The 27,695-nt window shown below is 45.5% G+C and overlaps 1 pseudogene across 1 annotated transcript in view; it reads left to right on the top strand.

Annotated features, from left to right (window-relative positions):
• LOC311098884 overlaps nt 1-27,695 on the top strand; it is a 64,683-nt pseudogene that overhangs the window by 16,300 nt on the left and 20,688 nt on the right. The window contains exons 4-9 of the transcript XR_014615696.1: nt 2,787-2,963; nt 3,322-3,332; nt 3,414-3,514; nt 14,776-15,623; nt 15,658-16,037; nt 22,238-22,448. The product of XR_014615696.1 is annotated as an uncharacterized misc_RNA (transcript). The remainder of the gene's footprint in view (nt 1-2,786; nt 2,964-3,321; nt 3,333-3,413; nt 3,515-14,775; nt 15,624-15,657; nt 16,038-22,237; nt 22,449-27,695) is intronic.

Genomic DNA, 27,695 nt, shown 5'->3' with positions numbered 1-27,695 from the left:
AAGAGGAGGAGCATGCATGGTGACAATGTATTTCAAGGCCGGAGAGTAGACGAGGATAGCCAGCTAGCCACTTGTCGGATGAGGGCAAATCCACATCCAAGCCTAATCGTCCGAATCCAAGACCTAAGTTCAAAAACGATTTGAAATAATTTCAAATAGCTGTGCTTGATTGAGCTTACTGGTGGCAATGGAACCAATAAAGTCCAAAAGTGCAAACCCCGCCCACTTGGCACTCTAGGCACTGACAGGCTAAAGCAATCACTCAAACTATTTCAAAGAGTTCAAATAGTATTTCAACCCAGGGCCGCCACAGCCAACAGGGTTAATAACTTAACCGGTACCACATCTAGGCGGTGCCAGCAGGGTTGTAAAGCAGCCTTTTACCACAGTTGGTTCAGCAACAACATGCTAGCTAGGAGGCAGGTCCTGGCCCTCATAGGCCGAGAGAGAGAGAGTTGTGTGAGCTGTGTACTTACTTCCAATGCATTCAGTGCAGGCAGGGTAAATGAACACATTTTTTAGCACGAGCCAGGAACATAGTGTTCCTGTTCTCTGTAGCTAGTTAGAGTGTGACGTCTGCTGGCACTCTGCCTAGCAGGGCCAAGCTGATTCAAATAAGAGAGCGTGTCGCTGGGCTGCTGCGGGTGGCTGACAGGGAAGGGGGCTGGTAGGCTGGACTGGGGTGGGGTGGGTGGCTGACAGGGTAGGGGGCTGGTAGGCTGGACTGGGGTGAGGTGGGTGGCTGACAGGGAAGGGGGCTGGTAGGCTGGACTGGGGTGAGGTGGGTGGCTGACAGGGAAGGGGGCTGGTAGGCTGGACTTGTCTGAACATGACATGGTGGGGAGAGAGTGTCTTGGATTTTTCCACATGTGAACTGATATCCAGGTGTGCTGTGTGTGTGCCCAACAAAACAGTAGTAAAACAAAGTGTTCTGTTATTGTTAGTGTAACAGCTTGTTCCTTTGTGCCAACCCTTAATATTTCCACATGAGTTCCTTAATCCTCATTGATGACAATTTAAGAGGTTTTTTTGTTCCTATTGTACATAATACTTGATACTTGAAAAGACCTGCCAAAACAATGACAGTTGGAATTAACATATTACATTGATATCATGTTATGTGTAAAGCTCTTAATAACTAATCGTCCCCAGGTGACAGACACTGACATCTCTGACTACCTGTCTGATGGGGAGGGAGAAGGAGAGAGCCATGACACCCTGACCCAGAGCAGACTGGAGGCTGGGGTTGTGGCTGAGTGTCCTCTGCAGACTGGAGGCTGGGGTTGTTGCTGAGTGTCCTCTGCCGACTGGAGGCTGGGGTTGTTGCTGAGTGTCCTCTGCCGACTGGAGGCTGGGGTTGTGGCTGAGTGTCCTCTGCCGACTGGAGGCTGGGGTTGTGGCTGAGTGTCCTCTGCAGACTGGAGGCTGGGGTTGTGGCTGAGTGTCCTCTGCAGACTGGAGGCTGGGGTTGTGGCTGAGTGTCCTCTGCAGACTGGAGGCTGGGGTTGTGGCTGAGTGTCCTCTGCCGACTGGAGGCTGGGGTTGTTGCTGAGTGTCCTCTGCAGACTGGAGGCTGGGGTTGGGGCTGAGTGTCCTCTGCAGACTGGAGGCTGGGGTTGGGGCTGAGTGTCCTCTGCCGACTGGAGGCTGGGGTTGTTGCTGAGTGTCCTCTGCAGACTGGAGGCTGGGGTTGTTGCTGAGTGTCCTCTGCAGACTGGAGGCTGGGGTTGTTGCTGAGTGTCCTCTGCAGACTGGAGGCTGGGGTTGGGGCTGAGTGTCCTCTGCCGACTGGAGGCTGGGGTTGGGGCTGAGTGTCCTCTGCCGACTGGAGGCTGGGGTTGGGGCTGAGTGTCCTCTGCAGACTGGAGGCTGGGGTTGTGGCTGAGTGTCCTCTGCAGACTGGAGGCTGGGGTTGTTGCTGAGTGTCCTCTGCAGACTGGAGGCTGGGGTTGTTGCTGAGTGTCCTCTGCCGACTGGAGGCTGGGGTTGGGGCTGAGTGTCCTCTGCCGACTGGAGGCTGGGGTTGGGGCTGAGTGTCCTCTGCCGACTGGAGGCTGGGGTTGTTGCTGAGTGTCCTCTGCAGACTGGAGGCTGGGGTTGTTGCTGAGTGTCCTCTGCCGACTGGAGGCTGGGGTTGTTGCTGAGTGTCCTCTGCAGACTGGAGGCTGGGGTTGTTGCTGAGTGTCCTCTGCAGACTGGAGGCTGGGGTTGGGGCTGAGTGTCCTCTGCAGACTGGAGGCTGGGGTTGTTGCTGAGTGTCCTCTGCAGACTGGAGGCTGGGGTTGGGGCTGAGTGTCCTCTGCCGACTGGAGGCTGGGGTTGTTGCTGAGTGTCCTCTGCCGACTGGAGGCTGGGGTTGTTGCTGAGTGTCCTCTGCAGACTGGAGGCTGGGGTTGTTGCTGAGTGTCCTCTGCCGACTGGAGGCTGGGGTTGTTGCTGAGTGTCCTCTGCAGACTGGAGGCTGGGGTTGTTGCTGAGTGTCCTCTGCAGACTGGAGGCTGGGGTTGTTGCTGAGTGTCCTCTGCAGACTGGAGGCTGGGGTTGTTGCTGAGTGTCCTCTGCAGACTGGAGGCTGGGGTTGGGGCTGAGTGTCCTCTGCCGACTGGAGGCTGGGGTTGGGGCTGAGTGTCCTCTGCCGACTGGAGGCTGGGGTTGGGGCTGAGTGTCCTCTGCAGACTGGAGGCTGGGGTTGTTGCTGAGTGTCCTCTGCCGACTGGAGGCTGGGGTTGGGGCTGAGTGTCCTCTGCCGACTGGAGGCTGGGGTTGTTGCTGAGTGTCCTCTGCAGACTGGAGGCTGGGGTTGGGGCTGAGTGTCCTCTGCAGACTGGGGAGGGGGAGGGCAGCAGATGGTCAGTCACTGACTCAGGTCCACTCAGGCAGTGCTGCAGACGCCCCAGAAACATCCCGACAGGAACTCCCAAGACCTCATAGGACTCCAACAAAAAGCAAACGACATTTCAAAGGTTTGAGTACTAAAGAAAAAATTAATATTTTTATTTTTAAGAAGCATTTATGATCTCGCTCATAATAAGCTAGATCTTGGATAATGAGAAACAATGCGAGGGAAATAATCATTGCATGGCACGCACGCACACAAAAACACACACACAGTCTGCAGATGTTTCCAGGGCGATGCTGCTGATCAAAGGGCCACCTGGGTGACATCATTTAGTTGCCAAATGTCACTATCATAGTTAAGACCCTTAGATAAGACATCCTTTCTCCACGGAGTATGACTACTAGCCTAGCTACTTACTTTTGAAATTCTACAGTTACGTGTACAGAATAATGCATGTGGACTTTTCACAAATCCATTTAAAGTACCTCAGCCTGTATTGGGTACTATTTATACAGTATTGTTGAGGATACTGAAGGTAGTGTCAATGTGTGATGCTGTGTGTTGTTTCCTGCAGCGGCGGCCTGGGGGAGCGACTGAATCGACTCCAGTGCAGACAGTCAGCCATCAGCTTCTGGAGGCACCAGTCCATCTTTGACATTACTACTACAGCCACAGGTAATACAGACAACAAATGAACAAACAACCACCCAATCACACCAGTCCATCTGACTCCACATGTAATATAGACGACAAACACAAACTCCTAAATATTTGCATGTAAAAACAAGGAAAAACAACAAACATGCAGAGGTAAAATGAAACGTAATTGTGCCGGGTGGGGAAGAAACCTAGAGGTGCTCATGAAAGGGTCCTCATCCTTACCACACGTTCCTACATACGCTAGCTACTCGCCATTTAGGGTTCAAGATGAACTTTGATTTTATGCTCTCTCTCAAGCGGGCATGATTTTATGCTCCGATCTGTGGTCTCGTGAAGACTGAGGGCGCATTGAGGAAATGCTGGTTGCTCGTTGATAATTGTGGCAACAGTGAACTTGGTCGGGGCCAGTATGTAGGTGACAGGAAACACTCTGCTTGCTGACTTGTTTTTTGTCTTTCCATGGTGTAACCGAAGCACGAGTTTCACTCATTTTTCATTGGCTCTTAGATAATTAGGTTGAACCACTATTTAAACGTGACAGTTGATCGTGGAAAAAGACAACACAAAAAATGCCCACCTTTTCCAACTCGCGTTCAGTCAGTAGGTCAGTTAGATGACTTGGTTTTCTTTTGACAGAGTGAGAGAAGAACATGAAGATAGAATGTTCAGGTGAAGAGGTTTGCACTAATTTCGCCGCGTTTTTAGTAGGGCTGGGAATTGTCAGTGACTTCACGATACAATATTATCACGATACTTAGGTGCCGATGCGATATGTATTGCGATTCTATATGTATTGTGATTTGATACTGCGATTTTGTTGCATTTTGATGGTCCAAACATATAGCTCACTATACATACAGTGCATTCGGAAAGTATTCAGACCCCTTGACTTTTTCCACATTTGGTACATTACAGCCTTATTCTAAAATTGATTACATTATTTTTTTTCCCTCAATCAATCTATACACAATACCCTATAATGACAAAGCGAAAAGAGGGTTTTAGAAATGTATGCAAATTTATAAAAACTAAAAACAGAAGTACCGTATTCAGACCCTTTGCTATGAGACTCGAAATTGAGCTCAGGTGCATCCTGTTTCCATTGATCATCCTTGATGTTTCTACAACTTGGAGTCCACCGGTGGTAAATTCAGTTGGATTGGACATGATTTGGAAAGGCACACACCTGTCTATATAAGGTCCCACAGTTGACAGTGCATGTCAGAGGAGCAAAAACCAAGCCATGAGGTGGAAGGAATGGTCCGTAGAGCTCAGAGACAGGATTGTGTTGAGGCACATATCTGGGGAAGGGTACCAACAAATGTCTGCAGCATTGAAGGTCCCCAAGAACACAGTGGACCTCCATCATTCTTAAAATGGAAGAAGTTTGGAACCACCAAGACTCTTCCTAGAGCTGGCCGCCCGGCCAAACTGAGCAATCGGGGGAGAAGGGCCTTGGTCAGGGAGGTGACCAAGAACCCGATGGTCACTTTGACAGAGCTCCAGAGTTCCACTGTGGAGATGGGAGAATCTTCCAGAAGGACAACCATCTGTGCAGCACTCCACCAATCAGGCCTTTATGTTAGTGGCCAGACAGAAGCCACTCCTCTGTAAAAGGCACATGACAGCCCGCTTGGAGTTTGCCAAAAGGCACCTAAAAGGACTCTCAGACCATGAGAAATAAGAGTCTCTGGTCTGATGAAACCAAGATTGAACTCTTTGGCCTGAATGCCAAGCGTCACATCTGGAGGAAACCAGGCACCATCCCTACGGTGAAGCATGGTGGTGGCAGCATCATGCTGTGGGGATGTTTTTCAGTGGCAGGGACTGGGAGACTAGTCAGGATTGAGGGAAAGATGAACGGAGCAAAGTACAGAGAGATCTTTGATGAAAACCTGATCCAGAGCTCTCAGGACCTCAGACTGGGGCGAAGGTTGCCCTTCCAACAGGACAAAGACCCTAAGCACACAGCCAAGACAACGCAGGAGTGGCGTCGGGACAAGTCTCTGAATGTCCTTGAGTGGCCCAGCCAGACCCCGGACTTGAACCGGATCGAACATCTCTGGAGAGACCTGAAAATAGCTGTGCAACAACGCTCCCCATCCAACTTGACAGAGCTTGAGAGGATCTGCAGAGAAGAATGGGAGAAACTCCCCAAATACAGATGTGCCAAGCTTGTAGCGTCATACCCAAGAAGACTTGATGCTGTAATCGCTGCCAAAGGTGCTTCAAAGTACTGAGTAAAGGGTCTGAATACTTATGTAAATATGATATTTCCGTTTTATTTTTAATACATTTGCAAAAATAAATAAAACAGTTTTTGCTTTGTCATTATGGGGTATTTTGTGGAGATTGATGAGAGAGAAAAACAGCCCCCCCTGCAGAGCCCTCACTCGCCCCACAGTTTGGGAACCACTGTAATAAAGTGTTCATTATCAACGTTATAGTACATCTTCTGTGTGCCAAACAGGGAGAAATATCTGGGTATGATACATGTTCTAACAATTCCTTCCACTTCACACTGACATTGATTTACTCTCCCATAGAACTGTCCCCTCAGGCAAATATCAGTGGTTGTTATATACTCCAACAGAGCTGCATTGTCTTGCATTGACGTGGAGCGCACTGATATCATGATTCATGTCGCAAACAGCATGATATATATATTTAGTGTTACACACAGTACATCCAGCCAAGTCACACTCACAGGTTTGTTTGAATTGGGAGGTTGGCATGTTTTGTTCTTTAGAGCCACTCTCAGCTTGCTGGATGTGGCAGGCACAGAAGATTTACCCCAAAACATTTCCAAGAACCTTACTGAATGTATGAACTAAGCTTGGGGCTCTGGTTCTGAACCCCGCCCTGTGCAACTGGGTCCTGGACTTCCTGACGGGCCAACCCCAGGTGGTGAAAGTAGTCAACAACACCTCCGCCACCACCTTCACCCATGACTGCGCGGCCACGCATGTCTCCAACACAATCATCAAGTTTGCTGACGACACAACAGTAGTAAGCCTGATTACCAACAACGAGACCACATACAGGGAGGTGGTGATGGGAAAATAACCTCTCCCTCAATGTCAACAAAACGAAGGTGTTGATCGTGGACTTCAGGAGACAGCAGAGAACACACCCCCATCCACAACAACAGGGCTGCAGTGAAGAGAGTGAAAAGCTTCAAGTTCCTCGGTGTGCACATCACTGACAACTTGAAATGGTCCATCCACACAGACAGTGTGGTGAAGAAGACGCAACAGCACTTCTTCAACCTCAGGAGGCTGAAGAAATTCGGCTTAGGGGCCAAGACCCTCACGAACTTCTACAGATGCACCATTGAGAGCATCCTGTCGGACTGTATCACCGCCTGGTATGGAAATTGCACCATCCGCAACCGCAGGGCTCTCCAGAGGGTGGTGCGGTCAGCCCAACGCATCACCAGGGGCACACTGCCTGTCCTCCAGGACATCTACAGCACCCGGTTTCACAAGAAGGCCCAGAAGATCATCAAGGACCTCAGCCACGGCCTGTTCACCTCGCTACCATCTAGAAGGCGGAGACAGTACAGGTGCATCAAAGCTGGGACCGAGACACTGAATAACAGCTTCTATCTCCAGGCCATCAGATTGTTAAATAGGCCCCACTAGCCGGCCTCCACCCAGTACCCTGCCCTGAACTTAGTCACTGTTACTAGCCGGCTACCACCTGGTACTACGCTGCACCTTAGAGACTGCTGCCCTATGTACATAGTCATTGAACAATGGTAACTTTAATGTTTACAAATGGTTTTACCCACTTCATATGTACAGTGCATTTGGAAAGCATTCAGACCCCTTCCCTTTTTCCACATTGTTATGTTAGACTTATTCTAAAATGGATTAAGTAAATAAAAATCCTCAATCTACACAATACCCCATAATGACAAAGTGAAAAAAGTTTAGAAATGTTTGCAAATGTATAAAACATAAAAAAACGGAAATACCTCATTTACGTAAGTATTCAGACCCTTTGCTATGAGACTCGAAATTGAGCTCAGGTGCATCCTGTTTCCATTGAACATCCTTGAGACGTTTCTACAACTTGATTGGAGTCCGCCTGTGGTAAATTCAATTGGATTGGACATGATTTGGAAAGGCACACACCGGTCTATATAAGGTCCCACAGTTGACAGTGCATGTCAGAGCAAAAACCAAGCCATGAGTTCGAAGGAATTGTCCGTAGAGCTCCGAGACAGGACTGTGGCGAGGCACAGATCTGGGGAAGGGTACCAAAAAATGTCTGCAGCATTGAAGCTCCCCCAGAACACAGTGGCCTACATCATTCTTAAATGGAAGAAGTTTGGAACCACCAAGACTCTTCCTAGAGCTGGCCACCCGGCCAAACTGAGCAATCGGGGGAGAAGGCCCTTGGTCAGGGAGGTGACCAAGAACCCGATGGTCACTCTGACAGAGCTCCAGAGTTCCTCTGTGGAGATGGGAGAACCTTCCAGAAGGACAACCATCTCTGCAGCACTCCACCAATCAGGCCTTTATGGTAGAGTGGCCAAATAGAAGCCACTCCTCAGTAAAAGGCACATGACAGCCGCTTGGAGTTTGCCAAAAGGCACCTAAAGACTCTCAGATCATGAGAAACAAGATTCTCTGGTCTGATGAAACCAAGATTGAACTCTTTGGCCTGAATGCCAAGTGTCACATCTGGAGGAAACCTGACACCATCCCTACGGTGAAGCATGGTGGTGGCAGCATCATGCTGTGGGGATGTTTTTCAGCGGCAGGGACTGGGAGACTAGTCAGGATTGAGGGAAAGATGAACGGAGCAAAGTACACAGAGATCCTTGATGAAAACCTGCTCCAGTCCGCTCAGGACCTCAGAATGGGGTGTAGGTTCACCTGCCAACAGGACAACGACCCTAAGCACAAAGCGAATACAACGCAGGAGTGATTTCGGGACAAGTCTCTGAATGTCCTTGAGTGGCCCAGCCAAATCCCGGAATTGAACCTGATCGAACATCTCTGGAGAGACCTGAAAATAGCTGTGCAGCGACACTCCCCATCCAACTTGACAGAGCTTGAGAGGATCTGCAGAGAAGAATGGGAGAAACTCCCCAAATACAGGTGTGCCAAGTTTGTAGCGTCATACCCAAGAAGATTCGAGGCTGTAATCACTGCCAAAGGTGCTTCAACAAAGTACTAGGTAAAGGGTGTGTATTTTTTTTTTAAATACATTTGCAAAAATTTCTAAAAACCTGTTTTTGCTTCATCATTATGGGGTATCGTGTGTAGCTTAAGGGGAAAAAACGATTTAATCCATTTTAGAATAAGGCTGTAACGTAACAAAATGTGTAACAAGTCTGAATACTTTCCGAATGCACTGTATTCTAGTCAAGGATCATCCTATATAACTACTGCTGTACACACTGTTCCTATTCATATACTGTCCATACACACCATTATATACATACTGTGTGTGTCTATGTACAGTTGAAGTCGGAAGTGTACATACACTTAGGTTGGAGTCATTTAAAACTCGTTTTTCAACCACTCCACAAATTTCTTGTTAACAAACTATAGTTTTGGCAAGTTGGTTAGGACATCTACTTTATGCATGACACAAGTAATTTTTCCAACAATTGTTTACAGACAGATTATTTCACTTAATCACAATTCCAGTGGGTCAGAAGTTTACATACACTAAGTTGACTGTGCCTTTAAACAGCTTGGAAAATTCCCGAAAATGATGTCATGGCTTTAGAAGCTTCTAATAGGCTAATTGACATCATTTGAGTAAATTGGGGCGGCAGGTAGCTTAGTGGTTAAGAGCATTGTGCCAGTAACCGAAAGGTCGCTGGTTCTAATCCCCGAGCCGACTAGGTGAAAAATCTGTCGATGTGCCCTTGAGCAAGGCACTTAACCCTAATTACTCCTGTAAGTCGCTCTGGATAAGAGCGTCTGCTAAATGGCCAATTTATTTTATTTTTATTGGAGGTGTACCTGTATTTCAAGGCCTACCTTCAAACTCAGTGCCTCTTTGCTTGACATCATGGGAAAATCAAAATAAATCAGCCAAGACCTCAGAAATAAAATTGTAGACCTCCACAAGTCTGGTTCGTCCTTGGGAGCAATTTCCAAATGCCTGAAGGTACCACATTCATCTGTACAAACAATAGTACGCAAGTATAAACACCATGGGACCACGCAGCCGTCATACTGCTCAGGAAGGAGATGCGTTCTGTCTCCTAGAGATGAACGTACTTTGGTGTGAAAAGTGCAAATCAATCCTAGAACAGCAGAGGACCTTGTGAAGATGCTGGAGGAAACAGGTACAAAAGTATCTATATCCACAGTAAAACGAGTCCTATATCAACATAACCTGAAAGGCTGCTGAGTAAGGAAGAAGCCACTGTTCCAAAACCACCATAAAAAAGCCAGACTAGGGTTTGCAACTGCACATGGGGACGAAACAAAAATAGAACTGTTTGGGCATAATGACCATCATTATGTTTGGAGGAAAAAGGGGGTAACTTGCAAGCCGAAGAACACCATCCCAATCGTGAAGCACGGGGTGGCAGCATCATACTGTGGGGGTGCTTTGCTGCAGGAGGGACTGGTGCACTTCACAAAATAGATGGGATCATGAGGAAGGAAAATTATGTGCATATATTGAAGCAACATCTCAAGAAATCAGTCAGGAAGTTAAAGCTTTGTCGCAAATGGGTCTTCCAAATGGACAATGACCCCAAGCATACTTCCAAAGTTGTGGCAAAATGGCTTAAGGACAATAAAGTCAAGGTATTGGAGTGGCCATCAAAAAGCCCTGACCTCAATCCTATAGAAAATGTGTGGGCAGAACTGAAAAAGCGTCTGCGAGCAAGGAGGCCTACAAACCTGACTCAGTTACACCAGCTCTGTCTGGAGGAATGGGCCAAAATTCACCCAACTTATTGTGGGAAGCTTGTGGAAGGCTACCCAAAACGTTTGACCCAAGATATAAAAGCTGAAATAAATAATTCTCTCTACTATTATTCTGACATTTCACATTCTTTAAATAAAGTGGTGATCCTAACTGACCTAAAACAGGGAATTTCTACTAGGATTAAATGTCAGGAATTGTGAAAAACTGAGTTTAAATGTATTTGGCTAAGGTGTATGTAAACTTCCGACTTCAACTGTATGTGTACACACACACACACACACACTACCGTTCAAAAGTTTGGGGTCACTTAGAAATGTCCTTGTTTTCAAAAGAAAAGCAATTTTTTTGTCCATTAAAATAACATCAAATTGATCAGAAATACAGTTTAGACATTGTTAATGTTGTAAATGGCTGTTGTAACTGGAAAAGTCCAGTGTCGGTGTTCTTTTGCCCATCTTAATCTTTTATTTTTATTGGCCAGTCTGAGATATGGCTTTTTCTTTGCAACTCTACGTAGAAGGTCGGCATCCCGGAGTCGCCTCTTCACTGTTGACATTGAGACTGGTGTTTTGTGGGTAAAATTTAATGAAGCTGTCAGTTGAGGACCTGTGAGGCTTCTGTTTCTCAAACTAGACACTAATGTATTTGTCCTCTTGCTCAGTTGTGCACCGGGGCCTCCCACTCCTATTCTGGTTAGAGCCAGTTTGCGCTGTTCTGTGAAGGGAGTAGGACACAGCATTGTACGAGATCTTCAGTTTCTTGGCAATTTCTCGCATGGAATAGCCTTCAATTCTCAGAACAAGAATAGACTGACGAGTTTCAGAATAAAGTTATTTGTTTCTGGCCATTTTGAGCCTGTAATCGAACCCACAATTGCTGATGCTCTAGATACTCAACTATTCTCAAGAAGGCCAGTTTTATTGTTTCTTTAAATCAGCACAACAGTTTTCAGCTGTGCTAACATAATTGCAAAAGGTTTTCTAATGATCAATTAGCCTTTTAAAATGATAAACTTGGATAAGCAAACACAACGTGCCATTGGAACACAGGACTGATGGTTGCTGATAATGGGCCTCTGTAGATACAGTGAGGGAAACAAGTATTTGATCCCCTGCTGATTTTGTACGTTTGCCCACTGACAAAGACATGATCAGTCTATAATTTTAATGGTAGGTTTATTTGAACAGTGAGAGACAGAATAACAACAATAAAATCCAGAGAAACGCATGTCAAAAATGTTATAAATTGATTTGCATTTTAATGAGGGAAATAAGTATTTGACCCCTCTGCAAAACATGACTTAGTACTTGGTGGCAAAACCCTTGTTGGCAATCAGAGGTCAGACGTTTCTTGTAGTTGGCCACATCTCAGGAGGGATTTTGTCCCACTCCTCTTTGCAGATCTTCTCCAAGTCATTAAGGTTTCGAGCCTGACGTTTGGCAACTCGAACCTTCAGCTCCCTCCACAGATGTTCTATGGGATTAAGGTCTGGAGACTGGCTAGGCCACTCCAGGACCTTAATGTGCTTCTTCTTGAGCCACTCCTTTGTTGCCTTGGCCGTGTGTTTTGGGTCATTGTCATGCTGGAATACCCATCCACGACCCATTTTCAATGCCCTGGCTGAGGGAAGGAGGTTCTCGCCCAAGATTTGACGGTACATGGCCCCGTCCATCGTCCCTTTGATGCGGTGAAGTTGTCCGGTCCCCTTAGCAGAAAAACACCCCCAAAGCATAATGTTTCCACCTCCGTGTTTGACGGTGGGGATGGTGTTCTTGGGGTCATAGGCAGCATTCCTTCGCCTCCAAACACGGCGACTTGAGTTGATGCCAAAGAGCTTGATTTTGGTCTCATCTGACCACAACACTTTCACACAGTTCTCCTCTGAATCATTCAGATGTTCATTGGCAAACTTTAGACGGCCATGTATATGTGGTTTCTTGAGCAGGAGGACCTTGCGGGCGCTGCAGGATTTCAGTTCTTCACGGCGTAGTGTGTTACCAATTGTTTTCTTGGTAACTATGGTCCCAGTTGCCTTGAGATCATTGACAAGATCCTCCTGTGTAGTTCTGGGCTGATTCCTCACTGTTCTCATGATCATTGCAACTCCACGAGGTGAGATCTTGCATGGAGCGCCAGGCCGAGGGAGATTGACAGTTCTTTTGTGTTTCTTCCATTTGCGAATAATTGCACCAACTGTTGTCACCTTCTCACCAAGCTGCTTGGCGATGGTCTTGTAGCCCATTCCAGCCTTGTGTAGGTCTACAATCTTGTCCCTGACATCCTTGGAGAGCTCTTTGGTCTTGGCCATGGTGGAGAGTTTGGAATCTGATTGATTGCTTCTGTGGACAGGTGTCTTTTATACAGGTAACAAGCTGAGATTAGGAGCACTCCCTTTAAGAGTGTGCTCCTAATCTCAGCTCGTTACCTGTATAAAAGACACCTGGGAGCCAGAAATCTTTCTGATTGAGAGGGGGTCAAATACTTATTTCCCTCATTAAAATGCAAATAAATGTATAACATTTTTGACATGCGTTTCTCTGGATTTTTTTGTTGTTATTCTGTCTCTCACTGTTCAAATAAACCTACCATTACAATTATAGACTGATCATTTCTTTGTCAGTGGGCAAACGTACAAAATCAGCAGGGGATCAAATACTTTTTTCCCTCACTGTATTCCATTAAAAATCTGCCGTTTCCAACTACAATAGCCATTTACAACATTAACAATGTCTACACTGTATTTCTGATCAATTTGATGTTATTTTAATGGACAAAAAAATTGCTTTTCTTTCCAAAAAAAAAGTGACCCCAAACTTTTGAACGGTAGTGTATATTGTAGCGGTCAGGGGGGGCCGGGCTGGCCAAAAACTGACGAGAGTGTGAAGTAACACTAGCGTAGACAAAAATGGACCTTTCTCCATCGAAACGACCCAGGACTTGAGGGAAAGAAACAACAGAATGCGCCACAGCGCTGGGTAACAATAAAACCAAACCAAAACCTAGCTCGTCTTTGAGCCTTTCTACATGGGTCGTCCAGTCCCACTTTGCTACCGGACAGCTAAGCTGTTTACCGGCGTATCCAACAAAATAAAACAGAAATTCAAAAGGCTTGTCCTTACTTGGGTCAGGTCTACGGCCAAGTTACGTCCGGTAGGTTCCTGTCCAGTTGGGTTCAATATCCCTCCCAGTGTTGGAGGGCCCTGCATGTCAGCTCTTGCTGCTCCAGACCAAAAGAACAGATCTGGCCAAAGCCAGGTTAAAATAGCCACCACCCAACCTCCAAGCTAATTAAATTCAGGTGTGTGTAATTAGGCTCTTACCCTTCCGGGCCATCCTCTCTCTTGGCCAGCAGATGCAGCCAAAGAGCAGGAATATACCGGCCTTAACACACCCATCCTCTCACTCCATCACAATATATATATATATATATATATATATATATATATATATATATATATATATATATATATATATAGTACCAGTCAAAAGTTTGGACACACCGACTCATTCGTAAAAATATAGAAAAACCCTGGAATGAGTAGGTGTGTCCAAACTTTTGACTGGTATACATTTTAGTCATTTAGCAGACGCTCTTATCCAGAGCGACTTACAGTTAGAGAGTGCATACATTTTCATACTGGCCCCCCATGGGAAACGAACCCACAACCCTGGCGTTGCATGCGCCATGCTCTACCAACTGAGCTACAGGGGACCTGTACACTACCAGTCAAAAGTTTGGACACACCTACTCATTCAAGGCTGTCATCAAGGCAAAGCTGTCATCATGGCAAAGGGTGGCTATTTGAAGAATCTCAAATATAAAATATATTTTGATTTGTTTAACACTTTTTTGGTTACTACGTGATTCCATATGTGTTATTTCATAGTTTTGATGTCTTCACTATTATTCTACAATGTAAAAAATAGTAAAAATAAAGAAAAACCCTTGAATGAGCAGGTGTGTCCAAACTTTTGACTGGTAGTATATATACTGTATATATTCCGGACTCTGACATTGCTCGTTCTGATATTTCTTAATTTCTTACTTTTTATTTCTGGGATTTGTTTGTATTGTTTTATATTGTTAGGCATGCTGCACTGTTAGGGATGCATTTCACTGCACCTGCAATAACATCTTCAAAATATGTGTACGCGACCAATACAATTTGATTTGATTTGAGCTTTTCAATTGCTGTATTTCATTATAGTATAATAGTTTTAGCCTACTTTATTAATTTACAAAATCTCTCTCATAAGAGATATTACATCATGAGTGACACTGACAGTGAAACTGTTATGAATTGATTTTTCCGATTCAGGAAGTGGAATTGCTATTCAACTTCCGCAATTGAAAACTTAATTGACCCCAACCCTGCAAGACAAGGTGCCCCACACAGACACTGACTCCATCTGTGCTGTTCTTGTCCTTCCTCCATTGGATAAGCCTGGGGTTCTGGAGGTCCTGTCAGTCCAGGAGGAGAGCTGCATGCAGCTGGCCCTGTGTGAGCAGCACCACCCCCCTGCTACGGACCACCACAGACCCCCTCTCACCACCAGAGCTGACCAGAACCACCCCCCTGCTACGGACCACCACAGACCCCCTCTCACCACCAGAGCTGACCAGAACCACTCCCACACTACGGACCACCACAGACCCCCTCTCACCACCAGAGCTGACCAGAACCACTCCCACACTACGGACCACCACAGACCCCCTCTCACCACCAGAGCTGACCAGAACCACTCCCACACTACGGACCACCACAGACCCCCTCTCACCACCAGAGCTGACCAGAACCACTCCCACACTACGGACCACCACAGACCCCCTCTCACCACCAGAGCTGACCAGAACCCTCCCACACTACGGACCACCACAGACCCCCTCTCACCACCAGAGCTGACCAGAACCACTCCCACACTACGGACCACCACAGACCCCCTCTCACCACCAGAGCTGACCAGAACCACCCCCCTGCTACGGACCACCACAGACCCCCTCTCACCACCAGAGCTGACCAGAACCACCCCCCTGCTACGGACCACCACAGACCCCCTCTCACCACCAGAGCTGACCAGAACCACTCCCACACTACGGACCACCACAGACCCCCTCTCACCACCAGAGCTGACCAGAACCACCCCCCTGCTACGGACCACCACAGACCCCCTCTCACCACCAGAGCTGACCAGAACCACCCCCTGCTACGGACCACCACAGACCCCCTCTCACCACCAGAGCTGACCAGAACCACTCCCACACTACGGACCACCACAGACCCCCTCTCACCACCAGAGCTGACCAGAACCACTCCCCTGCTACGGACCACCACAGACCCCCTCTCACCACCAGAGCTGACCAGAACCACTCCCACACTACGGACCACCACAGACCCCCTCTCACCACCAGAGCTGACCAGAACCACCCCCCTGCTACGGACCACCACAGACCCCCTCTCACCACCAGAGATGACCAGAACCACACCCACACTACGGACCACCACAGACGCCCTCCCTCCACCTTCACCACTCCCAGCAGCAGATCCCGGGTCCTGGTACTGTTTAATAAGGAGACAGCTGCCCAACTCATGCCTTAACCTAGAGACATCATCCATGTGTACCCACCATGGTGAGAGTGCACCAGTCTGCAGTAGTTAGTGTATTGGTAATGCACAGTCATGGTGTCATGTCTTCATTTTAATGGCACAGGGGAAATGCCAGAGTCATTATGTAATCTATTATCGAGCACGTATCCTCCTCATGCAGCAAAGCTATGGTCATATCTCACGTTGAACCCAAGTTTATATATTTTTTAATATAGGCCTACCAGTACTTTTCTGTTTTAAAATGTGTTGTAACAGGAAGCACTATTCAGCTAGTGAGAGGCCCAATAGCCCTCTGGTGCAGTGCAGTATGTTATACACACTCAGAGTAGTTTGGGCGTGTGAGGTTGTTTTGGAGAAGGAGAAAGGCAGAGGCTGGTTCCAGCTGTTGAGGGTTTACTTTGGGAGTACAGCGGTCAGCTCTGGAATATCCAGGCTGGGGCCTGGCCTGTTGGAAGGCCAGGGGTGTCACGACTTCCTCCGAAGCTGCATCCTCTCCTTGTTCGGGCAGGCTTCGGCATTCGTCGTCACCGGCCTTCTAGCCACTGCTCCTCATCTCATCATTCCATTTGTATTGTCTTGTTTATTACACACACCTGGTTCATATCCCCTCATCAGTACCTGTATAAGTGTTCCCTCTGCCCGCTTGTCTTTGTGTGTGATTGTTTATTGTGGAGGTTAGATTAGCTCGGTGGAGCTCTTTGTATGTTGTATCGCTGGGATATTTCATCCGTGTGCCTTGTTGTTTCTAGTGCGCCTGATTTCCGCACTGGAGTGTTTGACGCATTGCTGCGTACCGCTATGATTTCGGAATAAACCTTTTATTCTGTGATTTACTCTCCTGCGCCTGACTCCTTCAAAATCACTCACCACAAGGGGCCTACTCTAAGCTCTGACGTCACCAGCTGCTCCAGGGAATGCTGCTTCGCATTCCTCTTCCTGGCAGTAGAGTAGTTAGGTCATTTCCAGCAAGCCTGCCTGGGAAAAAACACACTGGGATTATTTTCTGGAGCATTTGGGAACAATGTGGAAGAAGCCAAAAGGACCGGATTGAAAACACATGCTGCTCTGCTGCACACACACACGAATGTGTGCATGCGTACACACACACATACACACTCACACACACAGTGTAATGTATCATTGGCTTAGCATTATTAGAGCAGTTTTATTTTCACCAGCAGTAGAGAACAGTAGTCTCCCGCTGACTCTTATTGAAAGCAAAATAATTTCAGCATTTATAAACCAATTCATTTATTTATTTTAATGCTCTTTCTATTCATTGCCCTTGCCATTGTCGTATTTTGGAAATTAAAATATAGGCCTACAGATTGTCCTTAAATTCTCCCCAACTTTACTCAAAATATCCTATTTGCTGATTGCAGAACCTCGTAGCTTTGATTTCTTTATAAAGGATATAGAGATTTTTAGAATGTCCAAAAGGGGAAAACGCACGTAATTCATAGAATCCTCGATGCTGGTTAAATTCATATTTCTTATCTACCAGCTTCCTGTGTGACACGTGAATGGTTCCCTCCCCCATACTCCTTCACTGAGTGGGCCCCTCCATCACGCCTAGCCGCCAACCACTCCTTGTGAGTGGGCAGGGAGCACATAGACAGCCAGCAGCGGAGCGGAAATACCTGCCAGCATTACTCACCTTTGCTCTGACGACAGCAGCCACTCCTTAACCTAACTACCTGTCTGATGACACATGTACTAGTTCCCAACAGTCACCTGCACCGTGCAGGGTCACACTTCCTGTACTGTTGTTCTTCCAAGATAGCCATGTCAGTGATAGTTGAGAGATTTAGGCATAGATTAAATCTAGAATATGGAGTCTTTGAAACCTTGATACTGACACTGATTGAGTGTGCTGAGGCACCCTATATACCCTTTTCATTAAGAGGGTTTATTAACATTGAGAAATATTAGGCTAAATGATAACTAAAACATTGCACGTGTGTAGCTAGAGTGTTCACTTGTTCACTTCCGGCCAACATCTCAAACATTAGTTTACTTATTATTATTATTGATCATTTCCTGATGATTCGACACAACAGAAATGTACACCTTCTGAATATTAGATAACATATTATAATTTTTTAAGTGAACTCAATTACCTGAAATCGCAAATTTGTTATAAGGACAGCAACTGTAACCTACATTTGTATGAAGTGTGATTAATTATCCTGGCTCCTCTATCATATCACCAGTCAGAGGCAGGCTGGAACATGTAGGCCTAGCTGGATCCACAGAGACTGTGGTTGTCTCTGAGTCAACTATAAGCCATGTTGTTATTACATGTGTCACAGCAAAAATAAATATTGAGTCAGAACATGGCATCATCCACATAATAGCGATGATGTGATCTAAATAAGATTGCTCATTTTCAAAGGCTGGATATTGCTTGGTATATTAACGTTCAGGTGAGCATAAAGTTAATCTCCTTGACAAGCTGTAATGCTTGACTGTTGATTAAAAAAAAAGTGTATTCTCTCACTATTTGATTAATACAGTGGGGGAAAAAAGTATTTAGTCAGCCACCAATTGTGCAAGTTCTCCCACTTAAAAAGATGAGAGGGGCCTGTAATTTTCATCATAGCTACATGTCAACTATGACAGACAAATTTAGGAAAGAAAATCCAGAAAATCACATTGTAGGATTTTTAATGAATTTATTTGCAAATTATGGTGGAAAATAAGTATTTGGTCACCTACAAACAAGCAAGATTTCTGGCTCTCACAGACCTGTAACTTCTTCTTTAAGAGGCTCCTCTGTCCTCCACTCGTTACCTGTATTAATGGCATCTGTTTGAACTTGTTATCAGTATAAAAGACACCTGTCCACAACCTCAAACAGTCACACGCCAAACTCCACTATGGCCAAGACCAAAGAGCTGTCAAAGGACACCAGAAACAAAATTGTAGACCTGCACCAGGCTGGGAAGACTGAATCTGCAATAGGTAAGCAGCTTGGTTTGAAGAAATCAACTGTGGGAGCAATTATTAGGAAATGGAAGACATACAAGACCACTGATAATCTCCCTCGATCTGGGGCTCCACGCAAGATCTCACCCCGTAGGGTCAAAATGATCACAAGAACGGTGAGAAAAAATCCCAGAACCACACGGGGGGACCTAGTGAATGACCTGCAGAGAGCTGGGACCAAAGTAACAAAGCCTACCATCAGTAACACGCTACGCCGTCAGGGACTCAAATCCTGCAGTGCCAGACGTGTCCGCCTGCTTAAGCCAGTAAATGTCCAGGCCTGTCTGAAGTTTGCTAGAGTGCATTTGGATGATCCAGAAGAGGATTGGGAGAATGTCATATGGTCAGATGAAACCAAAATAGAACTTTTTGGTAAAAACTCAACTCGTCGTGTTTGGAGGACAAAGAATGCTGAGTTGCATCCAAAGAACACCATACCTACTGTGAAGTATGGGGGTGGAAACATCATGCTTTGGGGCTGTTTTTCTGCAAAGGGACCAGGACGACTGATCCGTGTAAAGGAACGAATGAATGGGGCCATGTATCGTGAGATTTTGAGTGAAAACCTCCTTCCATCAGCAAGGGCATTGAAGATGAAACGTGGCTGGGTCTTTCAGCATGACAATGATCCCAAACACACCGCCCGGGCAATGAAGGAGTGGCTTCGTAAGAAGCATTTCAAGGTCCTGGAGTGGCCTAGCCAGTCTCCTGATCTCAACCCCATAGAAAATCTTTGGAGGGAGTTGAAAGTCTGTGTTGCCCAGCGACAGCCCCAAAACATCACTGCTCTAGAGGAGATCTGCATGGATGAATGGGCCAAAATACCAGCAACAGTGTGTGAAAACCTTGTGAAGACTTACAGAAAACGTTTGACCTGTGTCATTGCCAACAAAGGGTATATAACAAAGTCTTGAGAAACTTTTGTTATTGACCAAATACTTATTTTCCACCATAATTTGCAAATAAATTCATTAAAAATCCTACAATGTGATTTTCTGGATTTTTTTTTCTCATTTTGTCTGTCATAGTTGACGTGTACCTATGATGAAAATTACAGGCCTCTCTCATCTTTTTAAGTGGGAGAACTTGCACAATTGGTGGCTGACTAAATACTTTTTTGCCCCACTGTATATATATATATATATATATATATATATATAGTTCACTGCAGCTATCACTGCACCTACAGCGCATTTGGAAAGTATTCAGACCCCTTGACTTTTTCCACATTTTGTTACGTTACAGCCTTATTCTAAAATTGATTACATTAATTGTTTTCCTCATCAATCTACACACAATACCCCATAATGACAAAGTGAAAACAGGTTTTTAGAAATGTTGGCACATTTATTTAAACTAAAAACAGAAATACCTTATTTACGTAAGTATTCAGACCCTTTGCTATGAGATTCGAAATTGAGCTCAGGTGCATCCTGTTTCCATTGATCATCCTTGAGATGTTTCTACAACTTGATTGGAGTCCACCTGTGGTAAATTCAATTGATTGGACATGATTTTGAAAGGCACACACCTGTCTATATAAGGTCCCACAGTTGACAGTGCATGTCAGAGCAAAAACCAAGCCATGAGGTGGAAGGAATTGTCCGTAGAGCTCGGAGACAGGATTGTGTCGAGGCACATATCTGGGGAAGGGTACCAACACATTGAAGGTCCCCAAGGACACAGTGGCCTCCATCATTCTTAAATGGAAGAAGTTTGGAACCACCAAACTGAGCAATCGTTAGAAGGACAACCATCTCTGCAGCCCTCCACCAATCAGGCCTTTACGGTAGAGTGGCCAGATGGAAGCCACTCGTCAGTGAAAGGCACATGACAGCCCGCTTGGAGTTTGCCAAAAGGCAACTAAAGGACTCTCAGACCATGAGAAACAAGATTCTCTGGTCTGATTCAACCATATTGAACTCTTTGGCCTGAATGCCAAGCGTCACGTCTGGAGGAAACCTGGCACCATCTCTACGGTGAACCATGGTGGTGGCTGCGTCATGCTGTGGGGATGTTTTTCAGCGGCAGGGAGACTAGTCAGGATCGAGGGAAAGATGAATGGCGCAAAGTACAGAGAGATCCTTGATGAAAACTTGCTCCAGACCGCTCAGGACCTCAGACTGGGGTGAAGGTTCACCTTCCAACAGGACAACGAGCCTAAGCACATAGCCAAGACAACGCAGGAGTGGCTTCGGGACAAGTCTCTGAATGTCCTTGAGTGGCCCAGCCAGAGCCCGGACTTGAACCCGATCTGACATCTCTGGAGAGACCTGAAAATAGCTGTGCAGCGACGCTCCCCATCCAACCTGACAGAGCTTGATAGGATCTGCAGAGAAGAATGGGAGAAACTCCCCAAATACAGGAGTGCCAAGCTTGTAGCGTCATACCCAAGAAGACTTGAGGCTGTAATCACTGCCAAAGGTGCTTCAACAAAGTACTGATTAAAGGGTCTGAATACTTATGTAAATGTCATATTTCATTTTTTTATTTTTTTATACATTTGCAAAAATGTCTAAAAACCTGTTTTTGCTTTGTCATTATGGGGTATTGTGTGTAGATTGATGGGGGGGGGAAACAATTTAATCCATTTTAGAATAATGCGGTAACGTAACAAAATGTGTAAAGAGTCAAGGGGTCGGAATACTTTCCGAATCGACTGTAGGGTATTATTCCAAATTTGAATTGAGCATGTAATCAAAATAACAGCGAAACAAAGAACCAGGGCTAAACTTTCTCTGACTGAGAGTTTTGGATCGTACTGTGAAGTACGTTTGGTCGGGATTTTGCTTTTCACAGTATTCTGAGCAGCCCGTGTCTGAATTCACTGTTGTGGAAAATAAAAAGGCACCTTTTGTATACAGTGAAAGATTCCAAACTTATCAGTTTAGTTGTATTTTTCCATGGAGCATGGGGGCAGTTTAACCCACCTGAATCTCCTACGTGCCTGGGGGTAGGGTGTTTAGAGAGTGAGGAGACCAATGGAGGTGGAGGCGGCTGCCTGCTTATCAATCTATCTACATCTTCTTCAGCCTTCCTGCCTCTGCCTGCAGTCTTATGCAAGAACAGAGCTCCCCTAGTCCCCTCTATACATTTACTCAACCCTTTCCACCCACCTTAAAACCTGAATATTGCTTCTTTTAAAGATAATCTAACTTAAGTTCCTTCTGTAGTTTTATGTTAGTTTGGAATTATGTTCTGTATTTCAAACAGATTCCCCTTCCACTCTTTGCAGGCAAAGTCTCATGATCGAGGGTGAACACAATACCGTTATTCTCAACACACACTTCAGCCAGAAGGTCTACTCTGACACCAAACAAGCCAGCATGTCCCTCCCCAGGGCCCTGGTTCCAGTAGAGAGATGCATCCCATACTCTCTGACCAGGTCGTTTGGCCAGCTTGAGATCAACAAGAACTCACCAGAGGGAGATAGTGCGGTCAACCAGGTAGGTTGGGTTTCATTACATTTACTGGCAGATATCTGACCTTGGATTGACAATAAAGCTCGATTCAATTCTATTATTTTCTATTCTATTGTTGTGAACCTAGTTTTGATTTATCATATCATTTTGATGGTCTGCCCTGCACTCTACAAAGTGTGGAGTGTGACTCCCTCCTGGAGGCCATAGAGGGCCTGGGGCAGGCTAGGTGGTAGTCCAGAGGGTCTACATTACCCCCGTCAGAGAGCAATCCATTGGGGCTTTTCTCAAGTTCAGAGCATCTGGCAGATCCTCTGCAGCGCCCGCTCTCCAGAAAGGCAAAAGCAGGTAGAGTATAGACATCACATCTTATCCTGTTGTACAAAACCCATCCAGGTCTTTTTCATGGTCTTTCGAGACGGATTTGAACCAACGATCTCCCAGCCGCTCTTTTCTTCTTATTTTTTTTAGAACTGGTGCTCTTGTTACTGAAGCCCAAACTGTGTGTTACCCATGAAAGGCCATGTACTTCCTCCTCTGAATTTGATTGAATTTCCCTTTATAATATCATTTTGGTTTTCAATCATATGCAATGTTTATGCCCTCAATGATTATTTTATGCAGCAAATTTCTCTGCCTCTTCTCTGACATTTGCCTTGGTTCCCCTTGGTGGCAACATGTGCCCCTGTTGAGTTTCTAGCTATTGTTAACTGAACAGACCCCCTCCACAGAGGGCTCTCTCTGTCTCCACTCTCCAGCCATATGGCATTGCTTGACAAAGGACACAAACATTTCTAATTTAATCCAGGCCTGCTGTGCTGTGAGTCGTGCTCCACCAGGCCAATTCTCTGGAACTAAAGAAAATGTAGTCCTACATGCTGTGTTGTGGAGCTCCACGGAGGGTCCTGTTGGGGCCTGGCTGGGCTGCAGCATCCCAGAGATGAGGGAGGGGATGCCTAGTATTGCCCATTCTAACCTTTGATTGAATGGCTGCCTACATGAAACCAATTTCCATTTATTGATTTTTATAATAGTTTATTGTTTATTTTTAAAATATATTTTTTCACACCAAATACAAACATACACATACGAACAACAACTTACAGACACAAACAACGATTACATCTCATGTGCCCAGACCTGCATGCTCACACCCCCATCCCTAGTGCCTGCATTATTGTTTGCCACATGGCCTGAAACTGCACCATTTTGTTTCTCTTCGTAGCCCACGCACTTTCAACATTTAAATAATAAATCATTATATTTTTCCATTGTGTTAATGATGGCGGATTGATTAATTTCCAAGTTTTTAGGATACTTTTTTCAAGATGAGTGATGAGAAGAGAATCATCTAACCCATCGGGTATCTCACTACACCCCCATATGTCCATTTAATTCCCTTGTTCAGAGAGCAATGGCTATTTGCTTTAGGGGAAAGCTTGTTTTTTAGCTGTTGTTTTTTTATGTTAGGCAGGCTTGACAGTTGCCTGAATGTGGACCCTGGACTGGAGCTCAAGATGGAAGGGATGGTCGTTAAAAGTACTAGTTGTAGTTCATTTTATTATCCCACAATGGGAAATTGGCTTGCAGCAGTTTTAAAAACAGACAAACATGAAAATCATAACAGCAAATGCATATCACCAAAATACATCTACAGTATATACAAATTGCACTGGAAGGACTAGAATAAAGTACTGGGATGTGAGAGCATGGCTTCTGCCATTTGCAGTAATATATTTATTTAGGAGTCATATTGTTGAATCGCTACCATGCTTTGTTATTACTTTTAGTACTCTCTGTGACTTTAAAGTGACTGAGGGGTGTGATCTGAGTGGTCTTGTTGGGTTGGTTAATGAACACACTAGCACACTTCAGCCCAACCCTGGCCTGCCTGCCATATGCATGCATGTAGTATATGACCTTTTGTTCCATTCCCTGGCCCTCCCCTGGCCTGTTGTTTTTGTACTATCCTGCTGCTGAAAAGTAAGGCCGTGGTTTTTGGGGCGGGGTATGGAGGGGTGTCTTTGTGTTGGGAACACAGTGAGGTGCATGTGAGGACTGGCGTGGTATGTTAGGGTAGAAGGAAGGGGAGAGTCCCGGTCAGCTGACTTAGCTGTCACATGACCGGCAGTAGTAATTTGACACCTCTGCTCCTGCCATGCTGGTACCACTGATAAACAAACAACACCTCTCACAGGAAACACACACACACACACAGGCACAGCATGCACACTTTGGAAACACAATGCACAGCCTTCAGCCTCACTATTCCACAACCAGATTGAGCTGGCTCAGGTGGGGGGGGGGGGGGGGGGGGGTCAAGGATATGGGATATGGCATTGAGGTCTGGGATTTCAGATTAGACCCCTGCCTGCCTCTCTGCTTGAGCCTGTTATTCAGTGTCCATAGTGCACACTTTGTTGAGTAATAGGAATTTGCCCAATTTTAAATATTGTTTCCATTTAATCAACTGAAATGATAATGTAGTCATGTGTTTTTTGGGTGTAGTAATGCAACATTTGAAGGAATCTTGGTTCTGTTATTTTAATTTTGTGTTTGTTTTAAGCAATCATTATTGAGGGATTGGGAGCTGAGTTTAAAATATATATATATGTTAGTGTAATGTAGGCCTAGTCTATAACCCACTGGCCCAATGGCCCCATTAAGTCGTCTAGCTCAGGGATGGGCAACTGGCATCCGCCGCAGCCCCCCTTTTGTAGGCCCGCGAAAAATTCCCCCAAAAATATTTGTTAGATTTTTTTGGGAACTCAGTTGGGGTCTCAATTTACTGTTGAGAGTTAGAATAGTAGAATACACAAGCTGCAATTTTGAAATTTTGTTGTGCATAAGCAGTTTTTCTCTGTCAGTCACTGACAGTCACTAAATTAGCCTTTGTCCGCTAACATTTTTTATATTAGTAAGTTAGTCTAGTGGCCAGCTATCTAAACTTGTAGAAAACATATTCGAATTACCGACCGGGGGGCCCCCATTGATTTTGTTAGTCACTCTCACTAAGATATTATATTAAAAACGGCAAACATTTCTCTCCACCCTATGGCAAAATGTGTAGAATTGCAGGAAATTAACTCTAAAACGTATATTTTTTTCTCTCAGCTGTCGAAGGGGGCGCTAAAGTGTTTTGCTCACAAGGTGGGGGGGGGCCCAACAAAATGTCACTTAGGACCACCAAAAGGCTAGGGTCGGCCCTGACTGCATGTGTGGGTATGGATGTGGGTATGCAGTGTGCCACTGTGGCCCCTCATGATGAGTTCTGATTTTTTTGTGGCCCCACCCCCATCGAAGTTGACCGTCCCTGGTCTAGCTAAAGGAAGTAGGATGGGTGACCTGAAGACCTTGTACCCAGTCCCCAATCTATATGACTCACTCGTCTGTTCAGCTACTTTTCTCTGGTCTTTTTGTTGTTGGATTTATAGCCTGTTCTTTTCACATACACAGGGGACAGAGGAAACCAGGATTATATTTGCACTCGAAGAAGAAGATGTTTAGTTCCAGTAAATTCAGAATTGAATAAACAAGAAGATTAACTGTTTGCAGGGAGGGAGTGAAGAGTAGAGAGGAGAGGAGGAAGAGAGGAGGACAAGAGGGAGAGAGAGAGGAGAGGGGGGAGGAGAGGAGGAGGATGCTGGGTTTTTTCACAGTAGAGCAGGGAACACAATGTGCTGCAGGGATCCTGTTACGCGCATGTTTATCACGCTCTGCGACGTGATTGGTGGACTGCACAGAGGAAGGAATCCCGCCTTCACACCTCCTGCCAATGAGGCCTCTCGGCTGTGTTCTTAGTGTGTGGGTCGCTTACTTACTGTGGGGTCGGCCAAGTGGTGTGTGGGTGTGTCAATGTGTGAGGAGGCATGTGTGCTCAATGGATGTAATTACTGGAAGAACCCCCGAGTTGCTGAGAATTCCTGTGATTTCTCACAAATTCCTGAAATCAGTCTGTGACTGTTTGAGGAAGTATTTTGGTATTTGGTATTTTATTAGGATCCCCATTAGCTGTTGCAAAAACAGCAGCTACTCTTCCTGGGGTCCATACAAAACATGAAATAATACAGAACATTAATAGACAAGAACAGCTCAAGAACAGAATTACATAAAAAAATGTTAAAGGTACACGTAGCCTACATATCAATACATACACACAAACTATCTAGGTCAAATAGGGGAGAGGCGTTGTGCCGTGAGGTGTTGCTTTATCTGTTTTTTTAAACCAGGTTTGCTGTTTATTTGAGCAATATGAGATGGAACGGAGTTCCATGCAATAATGGCTCTATATAATACTGTCCGCTTTCTTGAATTTGTTCTGGATTTGGGGACTGTGAAAAGACCCCTGGTGGCATGTCTGGTGGAGTACGTGTGTGTGTCAGAGCTGTGTGTAAGTTGACTATGCAAACCATTTGGGATTTTCAACACATTAATGTTTCTTATAAAAAGAAGAAGTGATGCAGTCAGTCTCTCTTCAACTCTTAGCCAAGAGAGACTGGCATGCATAGTATTTATATCAGCCCTCTGATTACAATGAAGAGCAAGACATGCTGCTCTGTTTTGGGCCAGCTGCAGCTTAACTAGGTATTTCCTTGCAGCACTCGACCACACGACTGGACAATAATCAACTTTTTTGAGTGTGGTGTCAAAAAAGCAGAGCATCTCTTTATTACGGACAGACCTCTCCCCATCTTTACAACCATTGAATCTATATGTTTTGACCATGATAGTTTACAATCTAAGGTAACGCCAAATAATTTTGTCTCCTCAACTTGTTCAACAGCCACATTCATTACCAGATTCAGCTGAGGTCTAGAACTTAGGGAATGATTTGTACCAAATACAATGCTCTTAGTTTTAGAGATGTTCAGGACCAGTTTATTACTGGCCACCCATTCCAAAACAGACTGCAATTTGTTAAGGGTTTCAGTGACTTCATTAGTTGTGGTTGCTGATGCGTCTATGGTTGAATCATCAGAATACATGGACACACATGCTTTGTTTAATGCCAGTGGCAGGTCATTGGTAAAAATAGAAAAGAGTTGAGGGCCTAGAGAGCTGCCCTGCGGTACACCACACATTACATGTTTGACATTAGAGAAAGCTAAAAAGGCTGAATGGGGGATAGTTTTAGTTTAGAAGCTGGGCGGTGGGTGGTTGTTTATGTCAAGGTGGTAATACCACAAGACTCCTCTCTCTCACCCCTCTCCCCAACTCTGTCTCTATCTACTCACAGATCAGCTTTCACTTTAGGTTTTTCAGGTTTGAACCTGC

The sequence above is a fragment of the Coregonus lavaretus genome, assembly GCF_964263955.1.
Source record: "Coregonus lavaretus genome assembly, chromosome: 23".
Classification (NCBI taxonomy): domain Eukaryota; kingdom Metazoa; phylum Chordata; class Actinopteri; order Salmoniformes; family Salmonidae; genus Coregonus; species Coregonus lavaretus.
Note: the sequence above shows the minus strand (reverse complement) of the source record. Positions and strands in the feature narration are given on the sequence as shown.